Source organism: Canis lupus, chromosome 19 (genome assembly GCF_048164855.1).
Source record: "Canis lupus baileyi chromosome 19, mCanLup2.hap1, whole genome shotgun sequence".
In the NCBI taxonomy this organism is placed as follows: domain Eukaryota; kingdom Metazoa; phylum Chordata; class Mammalia; order Carnivora; family Canidae; genus Canis; species Canis lupus.
The window spans coordinates 13,933,300-13,950,213 of NC_132856.1; the positions used below are offsets into that span (position 1 = coordinate 13,933,300).

At 41.5% G+C, this 16,914-nt stretch overlaps 1 long non-coding RNA gene across 18 annotated transcripts in view; it reads right to left on the reverse strand.

Annotated features, from left to right (window-relative positions):
- The window catches only part of LOC140609909 (uncharacterized), a 470,386-nt gene that overhangs the window by 444,732 nt on the left and 8,740 nt on the right, over positions 1 to 16,914 (reverse strand). The window contains exon 1 of one of the 18 annotated variants that reach the window (XR_012011632.1): positions 14,873 to 14,950. The exons of the other annotated variants lie outside the window; for them this stretch is intronic. This is a non-coding gene — a long non-coding RNA (uncharacterized lncRNA). Of the gene's footprint in view, positions 1 to 14,872; positions 14,951 to 16,914 lie in introns of those variants that run through there. 18 annotated transcript variants of the gene reach the window in all.

Here is a 16,914-nt window from a genome sequence, read left to right on the forward strand (position 1 = left end):
GATCCTCCAGCCTCAGTTAACCCACTGTAGCTGATGCATATAGAAGAGAGATGGATTGCTCTATGGCCTCTAGCCAAATCATAAATTTGTGAGCAATGTAAACAATCACTGTTTTCATAAGCCACTAAATTTGAGGGGAGGGGGATTGTTAGGCAGTAACAGATTATTGGATCTGAGCTAACTTTAGAGCTAAAGAAAGGAGTTTGAAGATGGTATAAATTACCTGCTATCAGAGCACAAAGGAAGGAAAAATAAATGTTTACAGGGGAGAAGAGAAAAAGCAATTACAAAGGGATCAGACACCAGGGAAGAGTGGTCAATGTTAAGTCTCAGAAGATAAGTAGACTGCAGAAGATGGACAAAAGAAATGCAAACAAAGTGAATGTTCACTGTGCTTTTGGAAACCATGGAGTATATATGGTAGATATCTGTTGGGTTTGACTCCTGGGGTAGACCTTGCTGGCACTCACTGAGATTCTTGGTTCTCCTCTCCCCTTCAAGACACACATCCTCTTTAAGTGAGGTGTGACCATATGACTTCCTTTGGCCAGCTAATTGTCATAGGAAGTGTCATGAGTCTCTTTTGGTGAAACATTTAAGAGTCCATATGCAATTCTCCATTCTCTTAACTTCAACCAATCTTGAGGTGTCATGTTGAGATGAGGAAATCATGAGACGATAGAGTTTCTGTTAGCCTGAGTCCCTGATTATAAAAGTTTCTCGAGTTTTTTAAATGCCCTGACTCAGTTTCAAGGTCCTAGCTAGAGGCCCATCAGTTCCTCTTCTAGAACAGCTGATGAAGTTCACACCCCCAACCACTTTCCTTATCAGCCTTTCACACCTCAGGTCACTATACTTCCACCCTAATTCCTCCCAGGGCCAAGTTCCAGACAATGAAGGATAGCCCCTATGCTGCAGAGTTCACTGAAATTATTCCAGTTAGCCAATCATAAGCCTGCTTGCCCTGCCTCACCCTTTTCTTTCCACATAAACCACAATAAAAGTGCTTGCCCATAGTTCTCTCTCTTCCTCTGGCCCCATGACCAAGCCCAGTGCTTCCCCATTTGGCCATTCATGGGGTGCTATGTTCTCCTTCTGGAAGTTAGGAGTAAAACAAAACTGTGACATGCTTTCTGGTTTCTCTCTTGATCTTCATCGAGCCTCATTTAACTCAAGTTAAAACACTAAACTACTATAATAAGCATGGGTTTCCTGCTAATTTATGTTGGACATGCAGCTGGTGCCTCAAGTAAAACTTGCTTTAAGCCACTGAGGTTTGAGGCTGTCATCGACTGTAACATAATCTAATCCATCCCAGCTGAGAACTGCCCAATTTCTATTTCCCTTCCTCTTGTGACAACACATCAAATTTTCATTGGTAAACCATCTCTTTCTGACTCCCATGTGGTTAAGGTGTTGACTTCAGTTCCCTGACTCCAAGAGAAATGTCACCCAAGCCCAATCAGCATAATTCATTTACCTTCAAAAAATATCCCAAATTTGACCATTCCCTTTTACCCTCATCAACCTGGTCCCTGACAACTTCATTTCATCACTGGGTAACTACATTTGCCTCTTCTCTGGTTTCCCTAGTCTCTTCTATAGTCTGTTTTCAACAGAGTAATCAGAGGGATCATTTTGAAAAATAATTCACATCATGTCACTCCTCTGCTCAAAACCCTCCTACAACCACCCATCTTCCTCAGTAAAAAAGCAAAGTTGGAAGGACTTTGGTCAACAAAGTCATACCTGATTTGCCCCTTCTCACTTCTCTGTCCTCTTCTATTTCTTTCCCCCTAGTTCACTCTTTTCACTGGCCTCCTTGCTTTTCCACAAATTTTCCAGGCTTCTTTCTGCCTCAGGGCCTTTCTACTAGCCATTTCTTTGGCCTGGAGCACTTTTTCTCCATATCTATATAGCTTACTCCTTTATCTCCTTCAAATCTTCGTGCAAATGTAACCTTCTCGGTAAAGCCTTCTATGACACTGAATCAAAAATTCAAATCTGCGAATCCCCAATATTACCTATCCTTTTTTTTTTCTTACTTTATTAATTTTCTTACTTTATTAATGACCACAACACCATCTAAAATGCTGTACACCTTAGTACTTACCTGGCTTCACTAGTATATAAATTCTATGAGAGCAGGAATTGTCATCTGTTTTATTCATTTATATTCCCAGAGAGGAGCATAGTGTTTGGCACATAATAGTTGTTGTAAATATTTTTTAATGAATGAAAAAATTAATGAAAGACTTCCATCTCTAAGGTTATAGTTATTAATCTAAGGATGACCCAAATCAGACTAAAACTTAACTTCAGAGTCTTTGGTTGGAAATATTAGAAATTTGTGGCAGACTGACTGCTGACAATCAAAAATGTATGCCCTCCTAAAGAATTAATGTCAATCCTTCTCAAACTTTTCCAAAAAATCAAATAGGAGGAATCCCTTCCAAACACATTTTATGAGTCCAGCATTGTTCTCATAGCAAAGCCAGATAAGGATATACAAGAAAAGAAAATTATAGACGAATATCCCTGATGAACATAGACGCAAATATTCACAATAAATACTAGCAAACTGAATTCAAACCACATTAGAAGGATCATACACTATGACCAAGTGGTTCAACATATGCAAATCAATGAACATGACACACTGCATTAATGGAATGAAGGGTCTCAATGGATGTAGTAAAGGCATTTGAATAAATTTAATATCCTTTCATGACAAAAACTCTCAACAAATTAGAATAGAATGAATAAACCTCAACACAATAACCAAGGAGTTCAAAGATCTACATGCTGAAAGCCATAAGAACACTGGTGAAAAACACTGAAGAGGATAGCAATAAATGGCAGGATAACCTATGTCAATGACTTGGAAGAGTTAATATTGTTATAATGTTCATACAACCCAAAGCAACTTACAAAGTCAAAGCTATCCCTAACAAAATGCCAATGGCATTTTTCACAGAAATAGAAAAAAGGCATAAAATTTGTATGAGAATACAAAAGACCTCAACTATCCAAAGCATTCTGAAGCTGAAATAATAAATCTGGAGGCATCACTCCTCCTGATTTCAAACTAGAGTGCAAAGCTATGGTATTCAAAATGGTATGGTATTGGCATAAAAACAAACTCATAGGTCAATGGAACCCACACATATATGGCCAACTAATCTCTGACAAGGGCACTAAGAATACACAATGGGAATAGAATAATCTCAATAAGTGGTGTTAGAAAGACTCAATATCCATATGCAAAAGAATGAATTTGGACCCTTATTATACACCATACACAAAAACTAACTTGAAATGGATTAATGACTTAAATATAAAGCCTGAAACCATAAAACTCCTAGAAGAAAACATCAGGAAAGAACTTCTTTTTTTTTAAGATTTTATTTATTTATTCATGAGAGACACAGAGAGAGAGAGAGCAGGCAGAGGGAGAAGCAGGCTCTATGCAGAAGCCCCACATGGGACTCCATCCCAGGACTCCAGGATCATGCCCTGGGCCAAAGGCAGGCACTAAACCACTGAGCCACCCAGGGATCCCAGGAAAGAACTTCTTGATGTTAGTCTTGGCAATGATTTTTTGGATATGACAATGAAAGCACAGACAACTTAAGCAAAAATAAACAAGTGGAACTACAGGAAAATCAAAAGCTGTTGCACAGCAAAGGAAACATCAACAAAATGAGAAGACAGTCTATGAAAGAGGAGAAAATACTTGCAAACTATATCTGATAAGGGATTAATGTCCAAAATATATAAGGAATTCATACCACTTAATAGCAAAAGAAAAACAAAAATATATGACCTAATTCTAAAATAGGCAAAGGATCTAATGTATTTCTTTCCAAAAAAGACATGAAAATGGCCAACAGGTTTATTAAAAGATATTCAACATCACTCATGATCATCAGAGACATGGAAATCAAAAAATGAGGTTTTGCCTCATACCTAGTAGGATGTCTATTATCAAAAAGAAAGGAGATAACAAGTATTGGTGAGAGTGTGCAGAAAAAAACTGGTGGGAATCAGGAACACCTGTGTGCAACCGTCATGGAAAAGAAAAAAAAGTTCTTATTGTACTGAGACAATAAATTGTAAGGGCTTGCTTGTTATACTAGCTAGCATTATGCTAACTTATTCTGAAGAAGCAGCTTTGATGGGTGCCTGGGCGGCTCAGTTGATTAACTGTCTGCCTTTGGCTCAGGTCATGATCTCAGCGTCCTGGGGTCCACCCTCACATCAAGCTCCCTGTTCCGTGGTGAGTCAGCTTCTCCCTCTCTCTGTGATCTCTCTTGCTCTCACTCCCTCTCAAATAAATAAATAAATAAAAATCTTTAAAATAAAATAGAAAAAAAGCAGCTTTGATTGCTCTGGCTGCTGAGCAGACAGGTTGCAAGCCTAGGGGTATTAGGGCTACTGCAAGGGAAGAGCCTGCCTGAACTAACTGGTCATGGAGTAAAGCAGATCTGAGAAAACATCAAATTCACAAAGACATCAATTTGAGCCCCTGAATAAAGTCACTTCCACCAATGAACTTTTTCCAGTAACTCAGCCAGTAAATTCTCTTTTGCTCAAGCAGGTTTCAGTTGCTTTTACTCAGAAAATTCCCAAGACAGAAAGTCTCGACTGACAGTAGATGAGTGGAGGAACATAGGGGGAAAAGGATCCAAAAGGAGTTTGAGTCAAGATCATGGTAAACCTGCCCCACCCAAAGACTTTGGAATTTAGAATCATTCACTTAAAGCGAAAAGGACAGGAGATTAGGATTTGAGAATCTGCAACATCTTGTTACTTAACTAGCAATAGGCAGTGTTCTTTTCCAAAGGGGTAAACCACATCAAAACTGGAATTTCTTTCTTGCCTAGAAGCAATTTGTTGCTCCATCCATGTACCCTTCTGGATCTGGCTTGCAACTCTATAGCAGTAGATCTCTACAATTTACCTCTAGGATTGAGAATTTTCAGATTTTAAAAGACAGGAAGAAAACTGAGGTCCAATTTTCTTCAAGCAAGTAGGCATCTTAAATATTTTTGGCAATGTCACCATAGAGCAAGTACTCTCCCGTGATCCATCAGTGCTTCAGGTCAGTTACCTTCCTGGTGGCTACTATGGACCACAGTTTTCCAACCAGCTGGAGAACACCTCAAAGCTGTTTAAAGTCCTAGAATGTTAAAGCTAAAGGAAAATTACTACAGTATGACGTATTTTTTACCTCACTGTGCTCCAATGCCCTTGTAAAAAAAAAAAAATATATATATATATATACACACACACACACTCATATATATGGGTTATTGTAAAGAACATAAGACATATTAGATATAGCACCTAGACATGTGCCTCCTACATAATCAATCAATAAATGTTAGCTATTTTTTTCCAACAAATATTTTTTTTCCCATTTTTTTTTTATTGGTGTTCAATTTACTAACATACAGAATAACACCCAGTGCCCGTCACCCATTCACTCCCACCCCCCGCCCTCCTCCCCTTCTACCACCCCTAGTTCATTTCCCAGAGTTAGCAGTCTTTACGTTCTGTCTCCCTTTCTGATATTTCCCACACATTTCTTCTCCCTTCCCTTATTTTCCCTTTCACTATTATTTATATTCCCCAAATGAATGAGAACATATAATGTTTGTCCTTCTCCGACTGACTTACTTCACTCAGCATAATACCCTCCAGTTCCATCCACGTTGAAGCAAATGGTGGGTATTTGTCATTTCTAATAGCTGAGTAATATTCCATTGTATACATAAACCACATCTTCTTTATCCATTCATCTTTCGTTGGACACCGAGGCTCCTTCCACAGTTTGGCTATAGTGGCCATTGCTGCTAGAAACATCGGGGTGCAGGTGTCCCGGCGTTTCATTGCATTTGTATCTTTGGGGTAAATCCCCAACAGTGCAATTGCTGGGTCGTAGGGCAGGTATATTTTTAACTGTTTGAGGAACCTCCACACAGTTTTCCAGAGTGGCTGCACCAGTTCACATTCCCACCAACAGTGTAAGAGGGTTCCCTTTTCTCCGCATCCTCTCCAACATTTGTTGTTTCCTGCCTTGTTAATTTTCCCCATTCTCACTGGTGTGAGGTGGTATCTCATTGTAGTTTTGATTTGTATTTCCCTGATGGCAAGTGATGCAGAGCATTTTCTCATATGCATGTTGGCCATGTCTATGTCTTCCTCTGTGAGATTTCTGTTCATGACTTTTGCCCATTTCATGATTGGATTGTTTGTTTCTTTGGTGTTGAGTTTAATAAGTTCTTTATAGATCTTGGAAACTAGCCCTTTATCTGATATGTCATTTGCAAATATCTTCTCCCATTCTGTAGGTTGTCTTTGAGTTTTGTTGACTGTATCCTTTGCTGTGCAAAAGCTTCTTATCTTGATGAAGTCCCAATAGTTCATTTTTGCTTTTGTTTCTTTTGCCTTTGTGGATGTATCTTGCAAGAAGTTACTATGGCCGAGTTCAAAAAGGGTGTTGCCTGTGTTCTTCTCTAGGATTTTGATGGAATCTTGTCTCACATTTAGATCTTTCATCCATTTTGAGTTTATCTTTGTGTATGGTGAAAGAGAGTGGTCTAGTTTCATTCTTCTGCATGTGGATGTCCAATTTTCCCAGCACCATTTATTGAAGAGACTGTCTTTCTTCCAATGGATAGTCTTTCCTCCTTTATCGAATATTAGTTGCCCATAAAGTTCAGGGTCCACTTCTGGATTCTCTATTCTGTTCCACTGATCTATGTGTCTGTTTTTGTGCCAGTACCACACTGTCTTGATGACCACAGCTTTGTAGTACAACCTGAAATCTGGCATTGTGATGCCCCCAGATATGGTTTTCTTTTTTAAAATTCCCCTGGCTATTCGGGGTCTTTTCTGATTCCACACAAATCTTAAAATAATTTGTTCTAACTCTCTGAAGAAAGTCCATGGTATTTTGATAGGGATTGCATTAAACGTGTATATTGCCCTGGGTAACATTGACATTTTCACAATATTAATTCTGCCAATCCATGAGCATGGAATATTTTTCCATCTCTTTGTGTCTTCCTCAATTTCTTTCAGAAGTGTTCTATAGTTTTGAGGGTATAGATCCTTTACATCTTTGGTGAGGTTTATTCCTAGGTATCTTATGCTTTTGGGTGCAATTGTAAATGGGATTGACTCCTTAATTTCTCTTTCTTCAGTCTCATTGTTAGTGTATAGAAATGCCACTGACTTCTGGGCATTGATTTTGTATCCTGCCACGCTACCGAATTGCTGTATGAGTTCTAGCAATCTTGGGGTGGAGACTTTTGGGTTTTCTATGTAGAGTATCATGTCATCGGCGAAGAGAGAGAGTTTGACTTCTTCTTTGCCAATTTGAATGCCTTTAATGTCTTTTTGTTGTCTGATTGCTGAGGCTAGGACTTCCAGTACTATGTTGAATAGCAGTGGTGAGAGTGGACATCCCTGTCTTGTTCCTGATCTTAGGGGAAAGGCTCCCAGTGCTTCCCCATTGAGAATGATATTTGCTGTGGGCTTTTCATAGATGGCTTTTAAGATGTCGAGGAATGTTCCCTCTATCCCTACACTCTGAAGAGTTTTAATCAGGAATGGATGCTGTATTTTGTCAAATGCTTTCTCTGCATCCAATGAGAGGATCATATGGTTCTTGGTTTTTCTCTTGCTGATATGATGAATCACATTGATTGTTTTACGGGTGTTGAACCAGCCTTGTGTCCCAGGGATAAATCCTACTTGGTCATGGTGAATAATTTTCTTAATGTATTGTTGGATCCTATTGGCCAGTATCTTGTTGAGAATTTTTGCATCCATGTTCATCAGGGATATTGGTCTGTAATTCTCCTTTGTGGCGGGGTCTTTGTCTGGCTTTGGAATTAAGGTGATGCTGGCTTCATAGAACGAATTTGGAAGTACTCCATCTCTTTCTATCTTTCCAAACAGCTTTAGGAGAATAGGTATGATTTCTTCTTTAAACGTTTGATAAAATTCTCCTGGGAAGCCATCTGGCCCTGGACTCTTGTGTCTTGGGAGGTTTTTGATGACTGCTTCAATTTCCTCCCTGGTTATTGGCCTGTTCAGGTTTTCTATTTCTTCCTGTTCCAGTTTTGGTAGTTTGTGGCTTTCCAGGAATGCGTCCATTTCTTCTAGATTGCCTAATTTATTGGCATATAGCTGTTCATAATATGTTTTTAAAATCGTTTGTATTTCCTTGGTGTTGGTAGTGATCTCTCCTTTCTCATTCATGATTTTATTAATTTGAGTCTTCTCTCTCTTCTTTTTAATAAGGCTGGCTAATGGTTTATCTATCTTATTAATTCTTTCAAAGAACCAACTCCTGGTTCTGTTGATCTGTTCCACAGTTCTTCTGGTCTCGATTTCGTTGAGTTCTGCTCGAATCTTTATTAACTCCCTTCTTCTCTTGGGTGTAGGATCTATTTGCTGTTTTTTCTCTAGCTCCTTTATGTGTAAGGTTAGCTTTTGTATTTGAGTTCTTTCCAGTTTTTGAATGGATGCTTGTATTGCGATGTATTTCCCCCTTAGGACTGCTTTTGCTGCATCCCAAAGATTTTGAACGGTTGTATCTTCATTCTCATTAGTTTCCATGAATCTTTTTAATTCTTCCTTAATTTCCTGGTTGACCCTTTTATCTTTTAGCAGGATGGTCCTTAACCTCCATGTGTTTGAGGTCCTTCCAAACTTCTTGTTGTGATTTAGTTCTAATTTCAAGGCATTATGGTCCGAGAATATGCAGGGGACAATCCCAATCTTTTGGTATCGGTTCAGACCCGATTTGTGACCCAATATGTGGTCTATTCTGGAGAAAGTTCCATGTGCGCTTGAGAAGAATGTGTATTCAGTTGAGTTTGGATGTAAAGTTCTGTAGATATCTGTGAAATCCATCTGGTCCAGTGTATCATTTAAAGCTCTCGTTTCTTTGGAGATGTTTTGCTTAGAAGACCTATCGAGTATAGAAAGAGCTAGATTGAAGTCACCAAGTATAAGTGTATTATTATCTAAGTATTTCTTCACTTTGGTTAATAATTGATTTATATATTTGGCAGCTCCCACATTCGGAGCATATATATTGAGGATTGTTAAGTCCTCTTGTTGAATAGATCCTTTAAGTATGATATAGTGTCCCTCTTCATCTCTCACTACAGTCTTTGGGGTAAATTTTAGTTTATCTGATATAAGGATGGCTACCCCTGCTTTCTTTTGAGGACCATTCGAATGGTAAATGGTTCTCCAACCTTTTATTTTCAGGCTGTAGGTGTCCTTCTGTCTAAAATGAGTCTCTTGTAGACAGCAAATAGATGGGTCCTGCTTTTTTATCCAGTCTGAAACCCTGCGCCTTTTGATGGGGTCATTAAGCCCGTTCACGTTCAGAGTTACTATTGACAGATATGAGTTTAGTGTCATCATGATATCTATTCAGTCTTTGTTTTTGTGGACTGTTCCACTGAACTTCTTCTTAAAGGGGAATTTTAAGAGGCCCCCTTAAAATTTCTTGCAGAGCTGGTTTGGAGGTCACATATTCTTTTAGTTGCTGCCTGTCTTGGAAGCTCTTTATCTCTCCTTCCATTTTGAATGAGAGCCTTGCTGGATAAAGTATTCTTGGTTGCATGTTCTTCTCATTTAGGACCCTGAATATATCCTGCCAGCCCTTTCTGGCCTGCCAGGTCTCTGTGGAGAGGTCTGCTGTTACCCTAATACTCCTCCCCATAAAAGTCAGGGATTTCTTGTCTCTTGCTGCTTTAAGGATCTTCTCCTTATCTTTGGAATTTGCAAGCTTCACAATTAAATGTCGAGGTGTTGAACGGTTTTTATTGATTTTAGGGGGGGATCTCTCTATTTCCTGGATCTGGATGCCTGTTTCCCTTCCCAGATTAGGAAAGTTTTCAGCTAGAATTTGTTCAAATACATATTCTGGCCCTCTGTCCCTTTCGGCGCCCTCGGGAACCCCAATTAAACGTAGGTTTTTCTTCCTCAGGCTGTCGTTTATTTCCCTTAATCTATCTTCATGGTCTTTTAATTGTTTGTCTCTTTTTTCCTCAGTTTCCCTCTTTGCTATCAACTTGTCTTCTAGGTCACTCACTCGTTCTTCCACCTCGTTAACCCTCGTCGTTAGGACTTCTAGTTTGGATTGCATCTCATTCAATTGATTTTTAATTTCTGCCTGATTAGCTCTAAATTCTGCAGTCATGAAGTCTCTTGAGTCCTTTATACTTTTTTCTAGAGCCACCAGTAGCTGTATAATAGTGCTTCTGAATTGGCTTTCTGACATTGAATTGTAATCCAGATTTTGTAACTCTGTGGGAGAGAGGACTGTTTCTGATTCTTTCTTTTGAGGTGAGGTTTTCCTTGTAGTCATTTTGCTCAGTGCAGAGTGGCCAAAAGCAAGTTGTATTGGGAAAAAGAGAAAAAGAGAGGAGAGAAAGAAGGAAAGAAAAGAGAAAGAGAAAAAAAAAAAGGGAAGAAAAAGAAAAAAAAACGAAAGAAAAAAAAAAAGAAGAAAAAGAGAAAGAAAAAGAAAGGAGAAAAAAAAGGGGGTGGGGGAAGGAAACAAATCAAAAAGCAAAACAAAACAAAAACAAAAACAAAAACAAACAAACAAAAAAAGAACCACCGGGGAGTATCTTCTGATTCTGTGTACTTTAAGTCCCTTGGCTTCTCCTGGAAGTTGTCCGTCTAGCTGGTGTTCTGGGGGAGGGGCCTGTTGTGCTGATTTTCAGGTGTTAGCAGTTGGGGGAGCTGCTGTGCCCCTGCCTGGTGCAGGGCTCGGTGGGGGTTGTTCACCCCGTGAGGCCGCAGGAGGAACAGCCCCAGTGGCGGGGCAGCTCTGGAAACCTGGATTCAGCTCCGGCAGGAACTCCGTCTGCAGGGCCTGGAGGCTCCGGGGCGGGGCCGCTGATGTGCTCAGCTGGGGCAGGGGCGTCCTTGCTGTCCTGGGCCCTCCCGGCCTCTGCCTGTCCCGGGGGAGGCGGGATCCTGGGCTGTGTCCCGGCGCCCTGTGCTCCGGAGCCTGTGCTGTTGGATTCGCGCTCCCGGGCCGCGCAGCCCCCTCCGCGGAGCCGCCGCCCGAGCCCCTCCGAGCTGCTCCTGGAACCGCGCAGCCCCCTCCGCACGGAGCCTCTTCCTCTGCCCGAGCCCCTCCGAGCTGCTCCCGGGGCCGCGCAGCCCCCTCCGCGGAGCCGCCGCCCGAGCCCCTCCAGCTGCTCCGGGTCCCGCCGGGTCCCGCCGTGCGCGCTGCAGCCCTTAGGGAGCTCGGCGCACTCTCCTGGGTGCGCAGTTGCTGTTACTGTCCCCGGGAGCCCGAGGGCATCCCCGCCCTCCTGGGTCCTGCTCCAACTCCCTACGAGCCCCTTTCCCCCGGGAAGGTCGGTGCAGCTCCTGCTTCTCCGGGACGGGGCTCTCCTGTCCTGGGGACACTCGCCCCGGCCTCAGCCCGGCTCCTCGCGGGGCCCCTCCCCCTTGGAGGCCTTTGTTTCTTTATTTCTTTTTCCCCGTCTTCCTACCTTGATAGAAGCGCGAACTCTTCTCACTGTTGCATTCCAGCTGGTCTCTCTTTAAATCTCAGGCCGAATTCATAGATTTTCAGGATAATTTGAAGGTTTTCTAGGTAGTTTGGTGGAGACAGGTGATTTGGAGACCCTACTCTTCCGCCATCTTGCTCCTCCCCCCTTTTCCAACAAATATTAAGTACATACTATATTCCAGGCTCTGGTTCTGTGCTATATACTGGGAATATAATAGCATGCAGATAGATTCTGCCTTTGTGGACATTACAGTATAATGAGGAAAAGAACTGAGAAAATAATTATGCAGACAACCGCTAAGTTACAACAGGAATAAATGCTATCAGGGACCATACAACAGAGTGGCCTGCTCACATTCCATTGGCCCACCCAGAAGTCAGATGGCTGTGTATATAAGAATTCCCACATGGAAGATAATCAAACTTTCTGGACTTCTTCATACACATTTTCAAGTTTAGTGTTGTTTTCACTCTGAATCACACACAGCAATTAAAGTGGGTATAGGCATAATCTTTTTTCAGGGCTCAAGACCTCCAAAGAGTCCTAACATGGCAGAGAGACAGGAGGAGTGAGTTCTCTTTTAATAAGAGATAGTCCAAATTATTTTACTGTCATAAAAATTGCTTGAAATAATTGGTTATTTAATGGACACTTAAAAATCTTAAGAAACATAAATTTCTGTCTAGCAGTACATTATAATGGAAGCTTGATACACTCTTCAGTAGGCAGACAGATAGATGCAAGAAAAATGCGAAGATTGTTCTAAGGAGCTCTTTATAAGGCCTTCTTGTTCTTTAAGGCTCTAAGTACACAAGTGAGGGCTTATTCCTTGGGAAATCTTTGTGCATGATAGTTAATGGAAAAGATTATGAAAGTAGATTAGATGAGGGGACTAAATACAGCCAAAATTTTCCCCCAAAATTGCTTTACATTTTACAGCATTAGACTCAAGGAGAGTAACACTCATTATATCTTCATTTCCTATGGGACAATCCAGTTCAACTAATTAAGGTTTAACTGGAAATTCAATACATTATGCAAATGTCCCATTTACGTACTATCATGTCAAGCAGGTCCTGAAATGTAGTTGTAGTTAAAAGGAGTAGGATGATACCCTGGTTCTCTTCCGGAGACACTTCAGAAGCCATGAGTGGCACTCTACAGCCCAAGCACAGTAGAATAAATCTTGAAGATAGCTATGGTCTTGTTACTACAATGGCTCTCTCTCAGTGCAAAGGTGCTACAGGAGAGGGATTCTCAATTTCCTTATTTTTAAAGAAACTGAGGTATAATTGGTTGCTTCTAAAGGGCAGCATGACTTTTTGCGGCTTGTCAGGAACAAATATACAAAGCAGGCTAGCCAGTCTCACTGCAGGATAGAGAAATACAAGCCTGCCAGGCAAGGGCCAGGGCCAGAGTACAGTGAGAGATTTTAGGAAGTGAACCACATTTTAGCAACAGAGGGAATGAGAGATGAGGCCCATATTTTCCCCTCCCCTAATGGGACCCTACATATATCCTAGACTACCATGACTCACTATGCATGCACTAGGCCAGGCCTTTGCTCACACCATGCCTAGAACGCCCTCCTATCATCTCCCCGTGCAAACTTCAAACTACTTGCTATGAGAACCTGCACAAGTCATTTAAGAAGTGACTATACAAAAAAAAATAAAATAAAATAAAATAAAATAAAAAATAAATAAATAAAAAATAAAAAAAAATAAATAAAATAAGAAGTGACTATACTAACTACTCGACTGGCTTAGTAAGAGGATTAAATACGATCTTGTATTTAAGTACCTATCACATTGCCTAGAGTACACTAAATAATGTTTAGTCATAATAAAATAATTACAACCTATAGAGTACTCACTATGTGCCAAGCCCTGTCCAAAGGGCTTTACATTATTACTTTATTTCATATCAAATCACTAATCATCAGGGAAATGCAAATCAAAGCTACAATGTGATATCACCTCACACCTACTAGGATGTCTATTAACAGAAATAGAAAAATGTTCTTCATAGAGGGAAACCACGTGCAAATGGCCTGTGGTGGGAAAAATCAGTTTATATATGAAGGATTAAAAGGGCCAGTGGGGCTGGAATGCAGAGACAAGGAGAAGCACTGCAAACTATGTATTTTGAGAGTAAAGTGGGGACCAGACACATGGGACCTCTCCAGCTACGTTGAGGAATTTCATCTCCCCTAACCATTCATGAGCTTTATTCGGTCTTAGTTTCAAGTGGCTGGTCATTTACACTTAGCCCATTCTACTTCTGTAGAAAATTCTTTTTCACATTGGGTTAGAATCATGTTTCCTTCGGCTTCTAGCTGTCGGCTCTGTCCTCTGGAGCCCTACAGAGAAAACCTACTGATTGCACTGTTGTCTCTCCAGATCACATTTCCTCTAAACTTCCTGCTACTAAGTTTAACCCATCCTCATATTACAAGGGTTCAAGATCATTTTCCATCAAAGTTACTAGAGTGGAACACACTCTAGTGTGTCAGTGTCCTTCCTCCAATGTGATGCTCCGAACCAAACACTGGAGGTTGGGCCAGGTAGGTAAAGACTTTCACCTCCCTCGTTTAGGATGCTTCACTTCTGTTGATGAAAGTCCTCTTTTGAATGCCACCTCAGTCTGCTGATTCATAAGAAGCCTGCAGACAACTAAGACCTTTAAATCCATTTTTTGTAAACTCTATTAAGCCAGGTGTTTCTCATCCAATATGTATATAGGCATTTATTTTTAATTTATACTTTGTTTATTTTGGAAATGACTGTCAACCTAGAAGTGAAACAAAGTATATATCCACACATTTAAAATAAAGATCCAAGGGAGGGCAGAAACATTACATTTTCAAAGTAGTTTTTCTGAGTTTAAGGGCAGGAATGTATATGTTCCCCCATTCAATTTTATCCTATTGATTTAGGACTCTTGGCACTGTTTTCCCAAATCTTTCCTTTTTTGAGACTTAAGCCACTCTCAGCAACGAACCATCTGCCAATTTGCTGTTGATCTATCACCATCCTTACCTAGCTCTTCATTCTTAGGTCAGAAATCTCAGTTCCATTATTTATTAGCTGCGTGACCGTCAACTGGTTAATTAACCTTTTTGCACCCCATTGCTGTGAGCAGCATAATTGTGCCCACTTCACAGAGATGTCATGAGGATTAAATAAAGAAATTGATGGGATTTTTCCATACTTTCTTTCCCCCTCTTGCTAGCTAGATGAAAAGGATTCTGAGCCTAAGGGAGGGTGAGGCCCTGAATCTCTCCAAGAAGAAAAGCCACTCACCAATCAGGGACACCTGCCTCCAACTGTCACGGGAGAGAAAACTAAGCCAGTTGTAGAATGTCACCTGCCTCCACAGTCCATTCTGCCCAAGTCGAAGAGGCACTGCCTGCTGCTTTGTGAGTTCAGAGGCAGAGACAGGGCTGCATTGGTCCTGGACCTATTTGTCCCCAGGTCCACTCCTCCCCATCCTCCTGCTTTGTCCTGCATCACAGCAAAGCCTATAAGATGTGCTTTCCAGGCACCTGCCTCAGCTTGCTTCCTGTGGCTTTGGCCAATGGGAAGCACTGGCAAAGCAGGAAGAGAGAACAGCCAGGGGTTATTTCCCGGGCCTCACTGGGAGTGGCTGTATCCCCTCCCTGCAGACACACCCACTGGTTCTACCAGCTTCCTAAGGTGACCCAGCCCCTAGGGTCCAGGTGTACATCTCTTGCCTTTGCCCCTAGAGCTGGGGAGTACAAGGGGCTTCCCCCTATTCTTATTTCTGGTTGCCTCGCTGTCTCCTGCTAGGCATGTCAGTCCTCTGTCACCCATGCATCTGGCTGTCTCCATGAAAGCGCTTCTATATTAAATATTCAAGGGATTTCTGTTCCCTGGCGAAATCAATACCCTAAAAAAGGGAATCATCATTCTTCACACCATGATTGAGACATTTACTAATAATGAGCTTTGATGACTTTCTATTTCACCTCTGATTCAGTAAATGGCACATTCATCTCAGACAGTGAACATTCTTTTGTTCGTTGGGAGTTTTTGGTTGGGAGTGTGTTTTTTGTTTTATTTTAGCCAGACACAAGGAGGCATATTTTAAAATTCCTCTGCCTCCCCTAACTCCAGTGTAATCTTGGGACCCACAAGATCCTCCTAACTTGTCTTGCTCCTCCTACTCTTGGCCCCTCAATAATCTGTTTTCAACATGCAGCCAGAATGAGTCTTTTTAAAATGTAAAAGTCTGGGATGCCTGGGTGGCTCAGGGGTTGAGCATCTGCCTTTGGCTCAGGTCATGACCCCGGGGTCCTGGGATCCAGTCCCGCATGACACTCCCTGCAGGGAGCCTGCTTCTCCCTCTGCCTATGTCTCTTGCTCTCTCTGTCTCTCATGAATAAATAAATACAATCTTTAAAAAAAATAAATAAATAAAAGTCTGATCATGTCACTTGTCTACTTAAGCCTGCTAATGGCTTCCCATTACACTTGGAATAAAATCCATACAACTCATGGGGTGCCTGGGTGGCTCAACTGGTTAAGCAGCAGACTCTTAGTTTTGGCTCAGGTCATGATCTCAGGGTGGTGAGATGGAGCCCCACATTGGGCTCTGCACTAAGCATGGAATCTTCTTGGGATTCTTGCTCTCCCTATCCCTCTGCCTCTCTCCTATTCACATGCATGCTCTCTCTAGCAATCAATCAATCAATCAATCAATCAATCAATCCATTTAAAATCCAAACAGTTTGGGTGGCTCAGCGGTTTAGTGCCTGCCTTTGGCCGAGGGCGTGAATCTGGAGTTCTGGGGAGTGCCACATCGGGCTCCCTGCATGGGGTCTGCTTCTCCCTCTGCCTGTGTCTCTGCCTCTGTGTGTGTGTGTCTCTCATGAATAAATAAATAAAATCTTAAAAAAACAAAAACAAAAAACAGTCCACCATGGTCAGCATGACCCTATGTCATTTCCAGCTTTCCTGTCTTCCCATCTGGATCTCCTACCTCTGCTGCTCCTTGGCTCATCCTACTTCTAGCACATTACTTCCTCCTGTTCTCTCAGTCCACTTGTTCTCATCAGCTCCCCTGCCCCCCAGAACCTAGCCTAGCTTTCTTATCATTCAAATCCAACTTAAATTACCTCCCTACCCCTTGGTCACTTTCTATCTCTTCAACCTATTTTTCCCCCATAGAAGTGCTAATTAACAACAACAACAACAACAACAACAAAAATAGCTGGTTCATTTATCTGATTGCTTATGTGAGAGCACAACCACAATGATCCTATTCTTCCGCTGTCTCCCCAGCATTCAGAACACTTAAGACACATAGATACTTATTGAACAAA